The sequence below is a fragment of the Anguilla rostrata genome, chromosome 10 (assembly GCF_018555375.3).
Source record: "Anguilla rostrata isolate EN2019 chromosome 10, ASM1855537v3, whole genome shotgun sequence".
NCBI lineage: Eukaryota > Metazoa > Chordata > Actinopteri > Anguilliformes > Anguillidae > Anguilla > Anguilla rostrata.
Window position 1 is genome coordinate 1,987,501 of NC_057942.1, and position 12,500 is coordinate 2,000,000.

The 12,500-nt window shown below is 53.0% G+C and overlaps 1 long non-coding RNA gene across 2 annotated transcripts in view; it reads left to right on the plus strand.

Moving 5' to 3' along the window:
- LOC135264622 (uncharacterized) overlaps positions 1-12,500 on the plus strand; it is a 64,471-nt gene that overhangs the window by 20,970 nt on the left and 31,001 nt on the right. For both annotated transcript variants that reach the window (XR_010332761.1, XR_010332762.1), the window contains exon 2: positions 8,363-8,467. This is a non-coding gene — a long non-coding RNA (uncharacterized LOC135264622). The remainder of the gene's footprint in view (positions 1-8,362; positions 8,468-12,500) is intronic.

Genomic DNA, 12,500 nt, shown 5'->3' on the forward strand with positions numbered 1-12,500 from the left:
GTCTCTCCTCTCTCCTCTCTCCTCTCCCTCTCTCCCCGTCTCTCCCCGTCTCTCCTCTCTCCTCTCTCCTCCCTCCTCTCTCTCTCCGTCTCTCCTCTCCCTCTCTGTCTCCGTCTCTCCTCTCCCTCTCTCTGTCCCTCTCGTTCCTCTCCCTCTCCGTCTCTCCTCTCCCTCTCTCTGTCCCTCTCGTTCCTCTCCCTCTCTGTCTCTCCTCTCCCTCTCTCTCTCTCCTCTCCCTTTCTCTCTCTGTCCCTCTCTCCTCCCTCCTCTCCCTCTCTCTCTCCTCTCTCCCTCTCTCCCTCTCTCTCTCTCCGTCTCGCTTGTTATTCGCCTCTTGATTTGGACGGAATTTCGAGCGTCGCAGGTAAAAATGTCAGGGTGAGCCCGAGGTGCCCGGGACTGTTATTATTCCCCCTGTTTGGTGATAAATGAGCGACAGCGCGGAGGTAACCGTGGCGTCGTTAGCGGGAATGGGCGGGGGGGGGGGGGGGGGGGGGGGCACAGCCTTAATGGAGTCCTCTAAAAGCGGGTCTCTGTTCGTCCGGCCGAGGTAGCGGTAGCTCCTTCCTAATTGCCAGGTTGCTGGCGGTCGCGCTGGAGAGATAATGGGCAGAACAACCTTGGCGGAGGGGTGTGGAGCGGGGGGGGGAGTGGGGGGGGGCGGGGAGCTGTTTCCATTTAATTAGAAACTTTAATATTTCATTACCCACGATCCTCTGCTTCGCCTCATCAGCGAGGATCCGTCCCACTCGCAGGGTCTTCAGGACATTTCTGAGTGCCCCCCCCCGTACCCTGAGTTCAGCTCTCCTGCCCCCCTGTACCCTGAGTTCAGCTCTCCTGCCCCCCCGTACCCTGAGTTCAGCTCTCCTGCCCCCCGTACCCTGAGTTCAGCTCTCCTGCCCCCCTGTACCCTGAGTTCAGCTCTCCTGCCCCCCCCCGTACCCTGAGTTCAGCTCTCCTGCCCCCCCGTACCCTGAGTTCAGCTCTCCTGCCCCCTGTACCCTGAGTTCAGCTCTCCTGCCCCCCCCCCCGTACCCTGAGTTCAGCTCTCCTGCCCCCCGTACCCTGAGTTCAGCTCTCCTGCCCCCCTCGTACCCTGAGTTCAGCTCTCCTGCCCCCGTACCCTGAGTTCAGCTCTCCTGCCCCCCCCCGTACCCTGAGTTCAGCTCTCCTGCCCCCCCGTACCCTGAGTTCAGCTCTCCTGCCCCCCCGTACCCTGAGTTCAGCTCTCCTGCCCCCCCCGTACCCTGAGTTCAGCTCTCCTGCCCCCAGTCCTTCAGTCCTAAAACCCCCAACCCCCCCCCCCGATCCTACGCCTTACCTGCTGAAGTCAGACCCAACACCTATTCTCCGCTGCAGGTGGAATTCCCACCATTTTCCGAAGAATGGAACAAAATGGCGCTCGATTTCCTCTCCGGTTCACAGGGACTCGCAAGCGTTCAGGAGAAGCGATGAAAATAAGCATTTCTGCTGATCGCGCTGCTGCAATTATCATAATAATAACGATAACGATCTCTGCTGTCGTTGTGTATGAATAGAAGTAAGGGGAAGAGCGCGCTCTCTTCCTGTGTTGTGTTGCTGACCTTGGCTGGGTGAGGGGGGGGGGGGGTGCGATGCGTTTCTGCGGATCGGCCGTCCCGGGTCACCCCCCCCGTTATGTCACAGCACACGCCCCGTTTCCATGCCAACCGAGCCTCCGCCGGGTAACTCAGAGTTGTTTAATATTTCTGCGAGAGACGGCTCTTCGCCCTAATCTCTCGCGGTCTGAATATGGGCACTTTATGACGGCGGCAGGAGCACCGAATCGTGACAAGTCCTTTGACAAGGATCCCCTTCAAGGGCACGTCACTCTGCCACTGACAGGGCTTTAATCCTGCGAGCGCGGGCCTGTCTCCACGGCACCAACAGCTGTGGGGCGATTGCACCCGCCTCCCGCGATTACGCCCCCCCGCACCGCGTACGCCATGTTGACGCGAGCCAGTTGAGCGCGTGGCTATGTAGCACCAGTTAGCTGGAGCGCACAATGTACTTGTAGCGCTGTGACCCATTCAGCGCCGTCCATTCGCCATTGACGGTGCTATGTTGACTGCGTGACGCAAGTTGGCCGCGAGGCTTTACGCTACCCAGTGAGCACGCCATGAGCCTAGCGCATGTGGACGCGTAGCACCGAGCGCTGTTCAGCTGCGTGCGCATTGAGCCGCAGCGCCTTAGCGAAGCCGCTGTGTAGCGCCATGTTGAGTCACGTAGCCTGCTAGCGCCATGTTGACTGCATGGCTGTAGCGCCATGTGTGTGTAGCGCCATGTTGAGCTGTGTAGCGCTGTGTAGCATCATGTTGAGCTGTGTAGTGCTGTGTAGCATCATGTTGAGCTGTGTAGCGCTGTGTAGCGCCATGTTGAGCTGTGTAGCGCTGTGTAGCACCATGTTGAGCTGTGTAGCGCTGTGTAGCACCATGTTGAGCCGCGTAGCGACATGTTGAGCTGCGTAGCGCCATGTTGAGCTGCGTAGCGCCATGTTGAGCTGTGTAGCACCATGTTGAGCTGTGTAGCACCATGTTGAGCCGCGTAGCGACATGTTGAGCTGCGTAGCGCCATGTTGAGCTGTGTAGCGCTGTGTAGCGCCATGTTGAGCTGTGTAGCGCCATGTTGAGCTGCTATTGGACCCTAGTAGCATGTCATGTTGAGCGTATGTGGAGAGCTGCTAGTTGTGTTTGAGATGTCTGTGGTGTGATGTGTGTGTGTTTGTGCATGTCTGTGTGTGCATGTGCACGCATGTGTCTCTGTAGATGTGGTTACGCCTGAGTACAAATAGGTTTGTGCATAATTGTGTCAGACATGTGACCAACCATCAAGCTGACAGTTTGAATGCTTGTAAACAAGTTGCAGTCTCAACTCTCTCTCCTCTCTCTCTCTCTATCTCTCTCTATCTCTCTGTCTCTCTCCTCTCTATCTCTCTCTCTCTCTCTCTCTCTGTCTCTCTCCTTATACGCTAAAAAAGCAGAGGATAGTGGGAAATGAACGGCTGGTGTTCACAGGCTGCTTTTGATCCGTCGGAGCGCTTAGAGCCGGCTCTCGCCCGCAGCCGTTTCTGCACGCGCTGCCAGTGGGATCTCCTTAAGAACTTCAGGAAGAGAGTTAGGGAGGGATTCCGGGGCACATCTCTGTTTAATAAAACGTCTCTGTCTGAACCGCCTCGCCTCGGCCCGCTCGTTGTCATTTTAACTGCGGCTCGGGAATAGCGTCGAACCGTTCGCTCGAACACGCGGTCGCCACGGACGCTCTCCGAGGTGTCTCTGCCGCGTTGGGCGTTCGCGGCGGTGAGCTGCTCGAGGCTGATCCTTCTGAAAACTGGCATCGCTGTTAATCGCGGAAGGCAGGCTGAGAACTGTAACGGGTTTTAAAGGTAACTCACCTGACTCGCCTGCGCGCATGCCGTCAGCCGCCTGTCGACAGCAGGCTAACCGCTATCAGCGGCGGTAAAATGCACGCTTAGCGGGAAGCAGTCAAATGCAACAGAAAAAAGATGCCAGTGGATAGAGGGGGGGGGGGGGGTTGTGATTATCAATGTGAAAGACTGAAATTAATATCAGTCGACATGTGCACGTGTGTGTCTGCCCGCAGTTATTTTTAGATGCTATCAGTGGATCTGGGTGTGATAATGGAACGTGTGTACCACTGCACAAACCCTTTCAGCTTCCCACAGAAAGAAATGTCAGGCAGGAAGACGTGGGAGCTGTGTACTGTCGGGGAATAGGTGTGTTCGCGTGTGTGTGTGTCTTGTCTGTCTGTCTGTGTGCGCGCGTGTGTGTGTCTGTCTGTCTGTGTGCGTGTGTGTGTCTGTCTCGTCGGGGTTGTGTGTGTGGTTGTTGTGCATGTGTGCACGCGTGTGTGTGTGCTGTGTGGGTGCGCACGTATGTGTGTGTGTGTGGTGTGTGTGCACGCATTGTTGTGCTTGTGGCGCATGTGCGCACAGTGTGGTGTGTGTGCGTGCAGTGCGAGATGTGGGTGTGTAGCTGCTTGGGGGATAATATATCGCATATACGAAAAGACTGGGATACCGATGAAAAGATTTCCTTGTGAAGGGACCTGTCAGCTTGCTTGAGATGTTTTGCGAATGGGAGTGTTTCTGTGCGCGCGCGTGTGTGTGTGTGTGTGTGTGTGTGTGTACTCGTTTACCTATCCAAATGAGGACCATTGTGTCAGTACACATGCATGAAGTGAGGACTTGATGAACACACACACACACACACACACACACACACTGAATCATGGACACACCAACAGGAAAACAGTGATTTGTATCCTATAAACAACTCTGGAAATAGACTGTATCCTTGTGCTCCCAGTGTAAACATGGGCACACGTGTGCATGCCATTCTTTACCCCCCCCCCCCCCCCTCCCCCCCACCACCTTCTAGACTCTGTTACCTTCATTAACCCTTTAAAGCTTAAGATCACACATATGTGAGTATGAGTGTGTGTGTGTGTGAGTATGAGTGTGTGTGTAGTGTGTGTGTTTGTAGTGGTGTGCGGTGCGAGTCCAAAGAGAGCGGCTGTGATTGGGTGGATTTGGATGGGGGGCACAGTAATTGGACGCTGGTAGGAATACCCCCGGGCCTGTCCAGTAGTCAGTGCGTTAAGGGACAGAGCCCAGGCTGCTGCTGTTTGCTGAGCATTAGAGACCCTGCAGGGCCAGAGGCGATGCTAGCGGGAATCGTTAGGGCTAACGGGCTAACGTGGGCCCTCCACCCTGCTAATCTCCACAATGTTCAGCTTCTGCACAGAGCTTTCTATCAGGGAGCCCTTACAGAAATGCCTCATTCTGCACTACAATGTATTACCAAGGTATTAAAATATATGCGCACACACGTACACTTTTGGCACTTAGAAATATTGCAATATGTTTCCAGTACGTTGAGTGCTTTGCTTTGAAATATATTCGCAATATATTGCAGTGTATTCCTTTTCTGAAAAAAAACAATATTCTGTGTTTTCTGACGTCTTCTGGAGTTTGAGTGTTGTGTAACACCGCGTCTCATGTTCCGTATCGGTGCGATTAAACGGTGTAACTGAAGGGGAGTTGACCCGGGCAGCGGGCTTCTCTCGGTTTACATCCCAGCCGTGTTACAGGCTCAGCAGGCAGTCATTTCTGCTCTCGCTCTCTCTCTCTCTCTCTCTCTCTGTTTGCCTCCTGTCCACTCTGCGTGTCTGATGCATAATGCATCGTCTCCATAACTCCATCTGGGTAAACACAATCTAACCTCCTGTCTGTCCCTAATGAGGATTGAAGGTGTGTGAGAGTGCGTGTGCGTGCGTGTGTGTGTGTGTGTGAGAGAGTGCATGTGTGCGTATGTGTGTACGTGTGTGTGTGCGTGTGAGTGAGTGTGTGTGTGTGTGTGTGAGAGTGTGCATGGGTGCGTATGTGTGTGTGTGTGTGTGTATGTGTGTGTGCGTGTGTGCCTGTGAGGGAGTGAAGAAAATTTGGGGAAATATTTGCCTCCTCCTTTTGTTTCTTGCTCCTGCGTTTGGCTTCCTCACAGAGCGAAGAGCACTTTTATCATTTTAAACGAAGCTGCCCCACCAGGGTCCTCTTCATGTGGGATCAGACGCTGCAGAATGGAGGAGCTCTGCGTTCTTATCGCTCATGTTCATCTCCCCTTCATATCGCATCGCTGTGAGATCCGCCATGAAGCGCCGATAACCTCACACTGAATGGAGATGAGACTGTAGGTTTTGGGTAGGACTGAACGATCTGGGATACTCACTCTCCCACTGACACACACACACACACACACTGACACGCACACTCACACACACGCGCGCACACACATGCACACACACACTCGCACAGACACACACGCACACTGACACACACTCACAGACACACACACACACTGACACACACACACACACTCACACACACACATGCGCGCACACGTGCACACACTCACAGACACACACACACTGACACGCACACTGACACACACACACACATACACTCACGCACACACGTGCACACACTCACAGACACACTGACACACACACACACATACACTCACACACACACATGCGCACACACGTGCACACACACACACACACACTCACACACACACATGCGCACACACGTGCACACACTCACAGACACATACGCGCACTCACACACACACTCACATACTCTGTTTGCTTGTCTGCAGAGTGCCGTTCAGATTGGGAGGGAGTAGAAAGGTTAAATGGACCCAGGGGTGTGGGGCGGGGTGTAAATTAAATGTAAAAGGAGCAGGAGGAATAAGGAGTACCTCCATGTTAATGGGAATTTTAAAAATCGACGGCGGCCTAAAATTAGACAAACGAGACCTTTACTGGAGCACTAACGACCCTTTGGAGGATCTCTCCGTAATTAACACGCTGGCAGCGGGGATGACATCACTCCTCTCCAGACAAAACACACTGTTTTGGCTCTGCCCCCCGCCCCCCGCTCCCCGCCCCCCCATCACTTATGCTTGAATGCAAGTGATATCTCCCCTTCTCTGCTACTCCTTCACTCTCTCTCCCTTTCTCTCTGGCTTGTTCTCTCTTTCTCCCCTGTCTCACTGTCTCCTTCTTTCTCTCTGTCTCTCTCTCCTCCCCTCTCCCCCTTTTCCCTCTCCTCCTCTCTCTCTCCCCCTCTTTTCCCCTCTCTCCCTCTCCCCCTGTCCCTCTTCCTCTCTCCCTCCTCTCCCCCCTCTCCCTCTTGTCTCAGGAGTGCTTGTCTTTGTCCTGGCTGTTCTCCAGAAGTTCCTCCTGCTCTGGCCAAACTCAGTGCAAGGCCCCAGCGGGCCTCTCTGGGCTGAGCTGAGCTGAGCTGAGCGTGGTGATGTGGCGATTTGTCATTGGCTCCCTGGCCGCCAGCCCACCTGGGCTGTTCCAGGTGAGACATCAAAGCGGGCAGCCGGCTCGGTGGTTTGGTCGTAAACGCTCATGCCGTGCTCTACTGGGCCGTGCCAGGCCGTGCCAAGCTGTGCCAAGCTGTGCCAGGCGAAGTTGGGTCATCCCGGGATGCAGCCTGAAATGCTGCAGCAGGTAAAGAACACACTGAAGCACACACTGAAGAAGAGAAGATGCCCGTGACTTTCTCTCCATTCCCAAAGCGCGGACCCCCCCTCCCTCCTCACCCCCCCCCCCCCATCCCCCACTAAGTGGCATTTCCTCCAGTGCCACTTAGAGAATTGATTTTCCATTCTGCACAGAAATGCCATCACCAACCTTGGCCTCTGAAGAATTTCTGATCTTCTCATCCATACACACGTTGTTCATAATAAACGCAACAGGAATTTGCAAACTACTGTGCGGACATTTAGAAGAGGGCATTTTTAATTGTTGTTGTTATTATTGGTGTTAACATTTTATGATGTTCTGCCTTTAAGGAGGCCAGTGGTATGCCTGTAGCACACTTGCCTGTGTTTGAATATGTGAGGTATGTACTTCCCCAATCAAAGTTAAATAGGCCTTCACGCCCCCTACTTTCCTGGTGTTTTCGCCCCCTACTTGTAAAACGTTGTTAATGCAGTTCGCTCCTGAGGGAGCTATCCCATGGAGGAAAGTGGATATTTCTAGTGCTGTTTGCTCTGCAGTCAAAGCCAGGAAAATCACTACAAAAATCCAGGGGATGCCAAGATCATATCGCCCTGGAATAATGAAGGTGGTGCCTCAGCTCTTTCCCCCAAAAGGAAACGGTATAGGGTTTTTCTTTTTTTCTGCTCTACTCTGCCATGATGTTAATAAAGATATGTGTATGTTTTAATGTAAGGGATGTGGAAAATCAATCACCTCACCCTGAGTTCAGCCCCTGCCAACCCACAGCCAGATCAGATCTCCAGCGTGAGCTGTCATTTCACAGTGAGCAGGGGATGTGTTCCTTCCCTCTGTGTCTATCCTGGGTTTAACAAAAAAAAAAAAAACCCAAACCGTGTAATAGTCTCAGTGTGAAAAGAGTTCATATATTCATTGGCAAGCTTGCAAGGTCACTGTTCTGTGTTCTCGACTTTTTATTACAGAGCAATCAGTTCACATATATAAGTATTTAGTGGAAAGAACATTGGTGTTTGGATGGATTTTAGGAATGTGTCGGTTTTTTTTTTTGGTTTTTTTTTTTGGTCATGCGTTCATTTGGAGTCATTTGTTGGCTTCAGAGAAATGGAAGATGGAGAAGTGATGGAATATCCCCCCCCTCCCCCGGCAGCCCCCCCACAGCCCCCCCCCCCCCTTCCAGAGAGGGTTCCTGGAGCTGGGTCTGATCACCATTAAGCAATCCGGCTGGTGTGTGTGCGCTTCACCCAGCCCCCCATCCAACTGGGAAGATTAAAGCACGTTTCCTTCTTTTCCGCAGATATGACTGCGTTTCAGGCTGCAAGCGCCAACTGAGACCTAGAGCCAAAATGGAGGTCAAACTGAACGTCCTCAGCTGTCCCAGTGAACTTGAAGGCCCTCTGAGGTAACTGCCGCTCCTCACTCAAGGGTAACGTAGTAACATATAAGTTCACCACCTGAAGTGGCAATTTAAAGGCAATAAGTCAGAATGATGGAAATGTCCTTAACTGGCGTAGTGAGGTCCATACACTGAGAGGTAAGAAGAAGCTTGTCATCATCATCTTCAGAACATTTGATCTCCCCCTCATCCCCTGCCCAACCACTCTCCACCCTCCACCCATATGAATTGTGGGTAATAATCACAGTCCTCTTCAAGCTCCACTATCTCTCCCCCCCCCCCCACAGTCCCCCAGGGTATTGTGTCTGACTTAAAAGCCAATTTAAACAATTTTTCTTGCCACAAATCATCCGCCTTAATTGTGCGGAAGAGCGCGTCCTCCCCCCCCCCCCCCCCCATTCTGTTTCCGCTCGATGGAAGCGTAGGTGTTCGCCACCCAAAGATGGAGGCAGCTGAAAGGAGGTAGTAATTAGGCCTTTCAGCAGGCCTGCCGCTGGCGAGGGTCCCGCGCGTCGTGCTTATTAAACGCCAAGTTCCTACGCGAGTGTCACGAACCAGACGAGCTCAGATCCTCTGACTATTTTTAAATATCTGCTGCGAAACAAGGGAAGAAAGTTTGGAGCCGGGGTCCAACATAACGAAGTGTTAACTGGGATGCGGAGGCTTTGCGTGGAGATCTGAGGAACGCCTCTTTTTTTTGTCACGTGAAAGAGCTGCTTTGTCAGAGGTCTCGCCGCCAGCGCGCGTCTCTCTTGATCCTGGGAACTTAAAAGGGCGTTGAAGAGCAGTCCGCTGTTTTTCGGCGTCCCGGTGGTCATTTCTGCGTTTCACTTACGCCTTTCTTCCTGGCATCTGAAAGTCTACGGCATCGCGTACCGCTACCGACCGGCTGGATCAAAGAGCCCCATTTTAAACGCAGATTAGAGAGGCTCGCCCACGTTAACACTTCTACAAATTACAGAGGAGGGCCAGGCCCTGGGAGTCTGCAGAGGAGGGCCCGGGGGCCTGGGAGTCTGCAGAGGAGGGCCGGGGCCCAGGAGTCTGCAGAGGAGGGCCCGGGGGCCTGGGAGTCTGCAGAGGAGGGCCGGGGGCCTGAGAGTCTGCAGAGGAGGCCGGGGGCCTGAGAGTCTGGAATTAGACTTCCATCCTGTGTGTGTGTCACAGAAGCACCCGCCGGACTGATCCCTCAGGGGCATCTTTTTAACCGCTTCCTACCAAGGGCAAAACAGGCCAGACTCTCTCTGACCACCTTATTCCCCTTTCTCTCTCGGTTTGTATCTCGTATTGCTGCACTACGCTGGATGGGCAGACGAACAGTGACCCACATTACCCCCCCCATCAGATCCTAATGATGGCTCTTTGACCTGGACGGGGGGGATGGGGGGGGGTGGGCTGGTGAGCTTGCTGGAGGGGGGCAGAGGTGTGTGGGTGAGGGACACACTCTCTGATAGTCGAGCCTGAGCGACCAGCATCATTTCCATACCATAATTACATGTCCTGGCCCTCTCCTCTGCTCTCCTGCACTCTCTCTCTCACCTCCTTCCTGTTCTCCGTAACCATCGTCTTCTGGGTAATTTAGATCCTGATGGAGGCATTAGCCTTCATCAAACAGCAGGGACGCTTGATGAAATTATATGGCGATTATGCATAAACTATATCTCCTGAACAGAAAGCGCTGGACTTGTTTTTATTTCATTTAGTTTACCTTCATTTCGCCGAGTGAGTCTCAGTGAGATTTAAAATTCCATTTTACGAGAGATGCCAGCTTCCTCTCCCTTCTCATTTGTCCACAGCCTGCTCGTCACAATGGGAGAGTGCGCCCCTGCAGGCCTGGAGGCCAGAGGCTCTGCAGTGTAACACTCAAACACTGACCACTGAAGCCTGCTGCTGTGAGTTTACCTGGAAACACCTGCTTCTTTTTTTTACCTGTGCGCAGTAGACCTTCTGAAACACCTGTGGCCTGTCGGATTGCTTTGTGTCGGGAGAAGGGGTCCTGTGTGAACCCCCCAAATATGGGGGTCAGCAGTGGCTTAGTTATTCACACGTGAGACGGCGTGTTTCTTCAGGGTTAGCCAAGGTGCAGGGTGTGTTCTTTGTGAACTGGAACTGCTTCCAGGTGTTCACATTTTTGGATTTGACGTTCCCTAATGAATGCTTATGAATCGGGGGGGGGGGGGGAATATCGAGCGTCGGGTCATCGGGTCATGGGGGGTGTCTCGTTTTCTTTGCGCGGTTGCTGTGTTCGCGATGACTTGCGCGGTTCTTGACGTCTGCCCCCCCCGCGCTCTCCCGGGTCGGTTCGTCTGCGCGCCTCGGCGTCTAAAAATCACTTCAGCGTAAGCGCCGGCGTCAGCAGCGGGGGGGGGCTCCCGTCTCATTTCCTCTTTCCCCCAAATAACAGCTCCATCACACCGCACTGCGCGATTCCTTTTATTTAAATTTATTTCAGTCTGAATCGAGGTGGGGAGGGGGGTGAGGGGGTGAGGGGGGGGGGTGAGGGTGGGGGGGGGGTGAGTTACGGGCGGGAGTCTCGCAGTCTTCCTCCTCTACCCATCAGAAGTCAGTTAGCATATGCTACGCAGATTATCGGCTCACAGAGTGGGGTAATTACACTCCGTCTTTCTGACACTTTCTGAATACGAAAAGAGATCTGAGAATCAAGATGTTGTTGTTGTTGTTTTTTAAAGCAGGAAATATACAATTGATTCCTGCCAGTTCTCCGTCTTTACTAGTCTTCTCCCCCTCCTGCCTACCCCCACCCCCACCCCCCCCCACCCTCCGCAATTGAAGCTGGTGGTGGGAGATGTTAAGGTGTCAAATCACAAGAAATCTGTTTTGTTTTTTTTTTTGTTTTTCTGTTTTTTTTCAAAAATATGCAGCCTAATACATATTCAAAATATATTGCCGTTAGATGAAATCACTAGAAAGTTTTTTTCTGGTTGTTGTTGTTTTTGCGGGATGATATTAATAAAAGCAGATGGAGTTACTTTCTGATTAGTTTCTCTTCTCTTCTCTTTTTTTGGTTTGTTTTTGGGCTCTCTCCCCTCTCCATGGTAACCCTGCTCCCTTCGCCGCTGACCTCACTTCACTCCGGCTTATTAACCGTCATGGCTGCCGCGGCCCCCGGAGCTCCGCACCTCTGACGGGACGTGATTAGGAAGCGCTTTTCAGCCTTTTAAAGAAGCGAGCAATCCCACGATGCCTCTCTCCACCACCGCCAACCCCCCCCCCCCCCCCCCCTCCCCCGGCCCTCTATCACATCTCCCTCTCTGCAGGAAATCCTTCACAAGGAGAGAGAGAGAGAGAGAGAGAGAGAGAGAGAGAGAGAGAGAGAGAAAGAGAAGAGAGAGAGAGGGAGAAGAGAGAGAGAGGAGGGGGAGAGAGAGAGAGAGAGGAAAGAGACGAGACAAGAGGGCCAGAGCTATCTCAACTCCCTGTTTTATCTCATCACCAGCACACAAAATTAATAACGCACAGCCGGAAAACATAATCAGGCGTGTGGAAAGAGAGAGAGAGAGGGAGAGAGGGAGGGAGGGAGAGAGAGAGAGAGAGAGGCGCTCCCAATCAGGGTGAGCGACAGTGCGCTTAGCCGCGGAGCTCTATTATAAACCTATTAGTGCCGCACCCGGTCTGGAGACTTTCATTAGCCACCCACCATCCACGGCAAACAGACATTAGCCTCCGCCAGTGGGGGGCGCTGTGCATTAATGATGAAGACGTGCGCTGCATGGCAATTAGCCGCCTCCGTGCTTGTGGTAGCGGTGGGGGTGGGGGGTTGAGGGGGGGTGGGGGGGTCAGGGAGGGGGAAGAGAAGGCAGTGGGGTACTTTGGCGGTGTGAGAAGTTAAAGAAATGTTAGCGTTGTTTTCATTGACGCTATTCTCAGTATTGGTGAGTTGCTGATTGGGCATGTTTTATTGTTGGTTCCTGGAAAATCGGTGTGTGTGTGTGAGCTTGCGTGTGTGTGTGTACTTGTGTGTGTGTGTGTGAGCTTGCATACATGTGTGTATGTGTGTGGGCCTGCATGCGTGTGTGTGTGT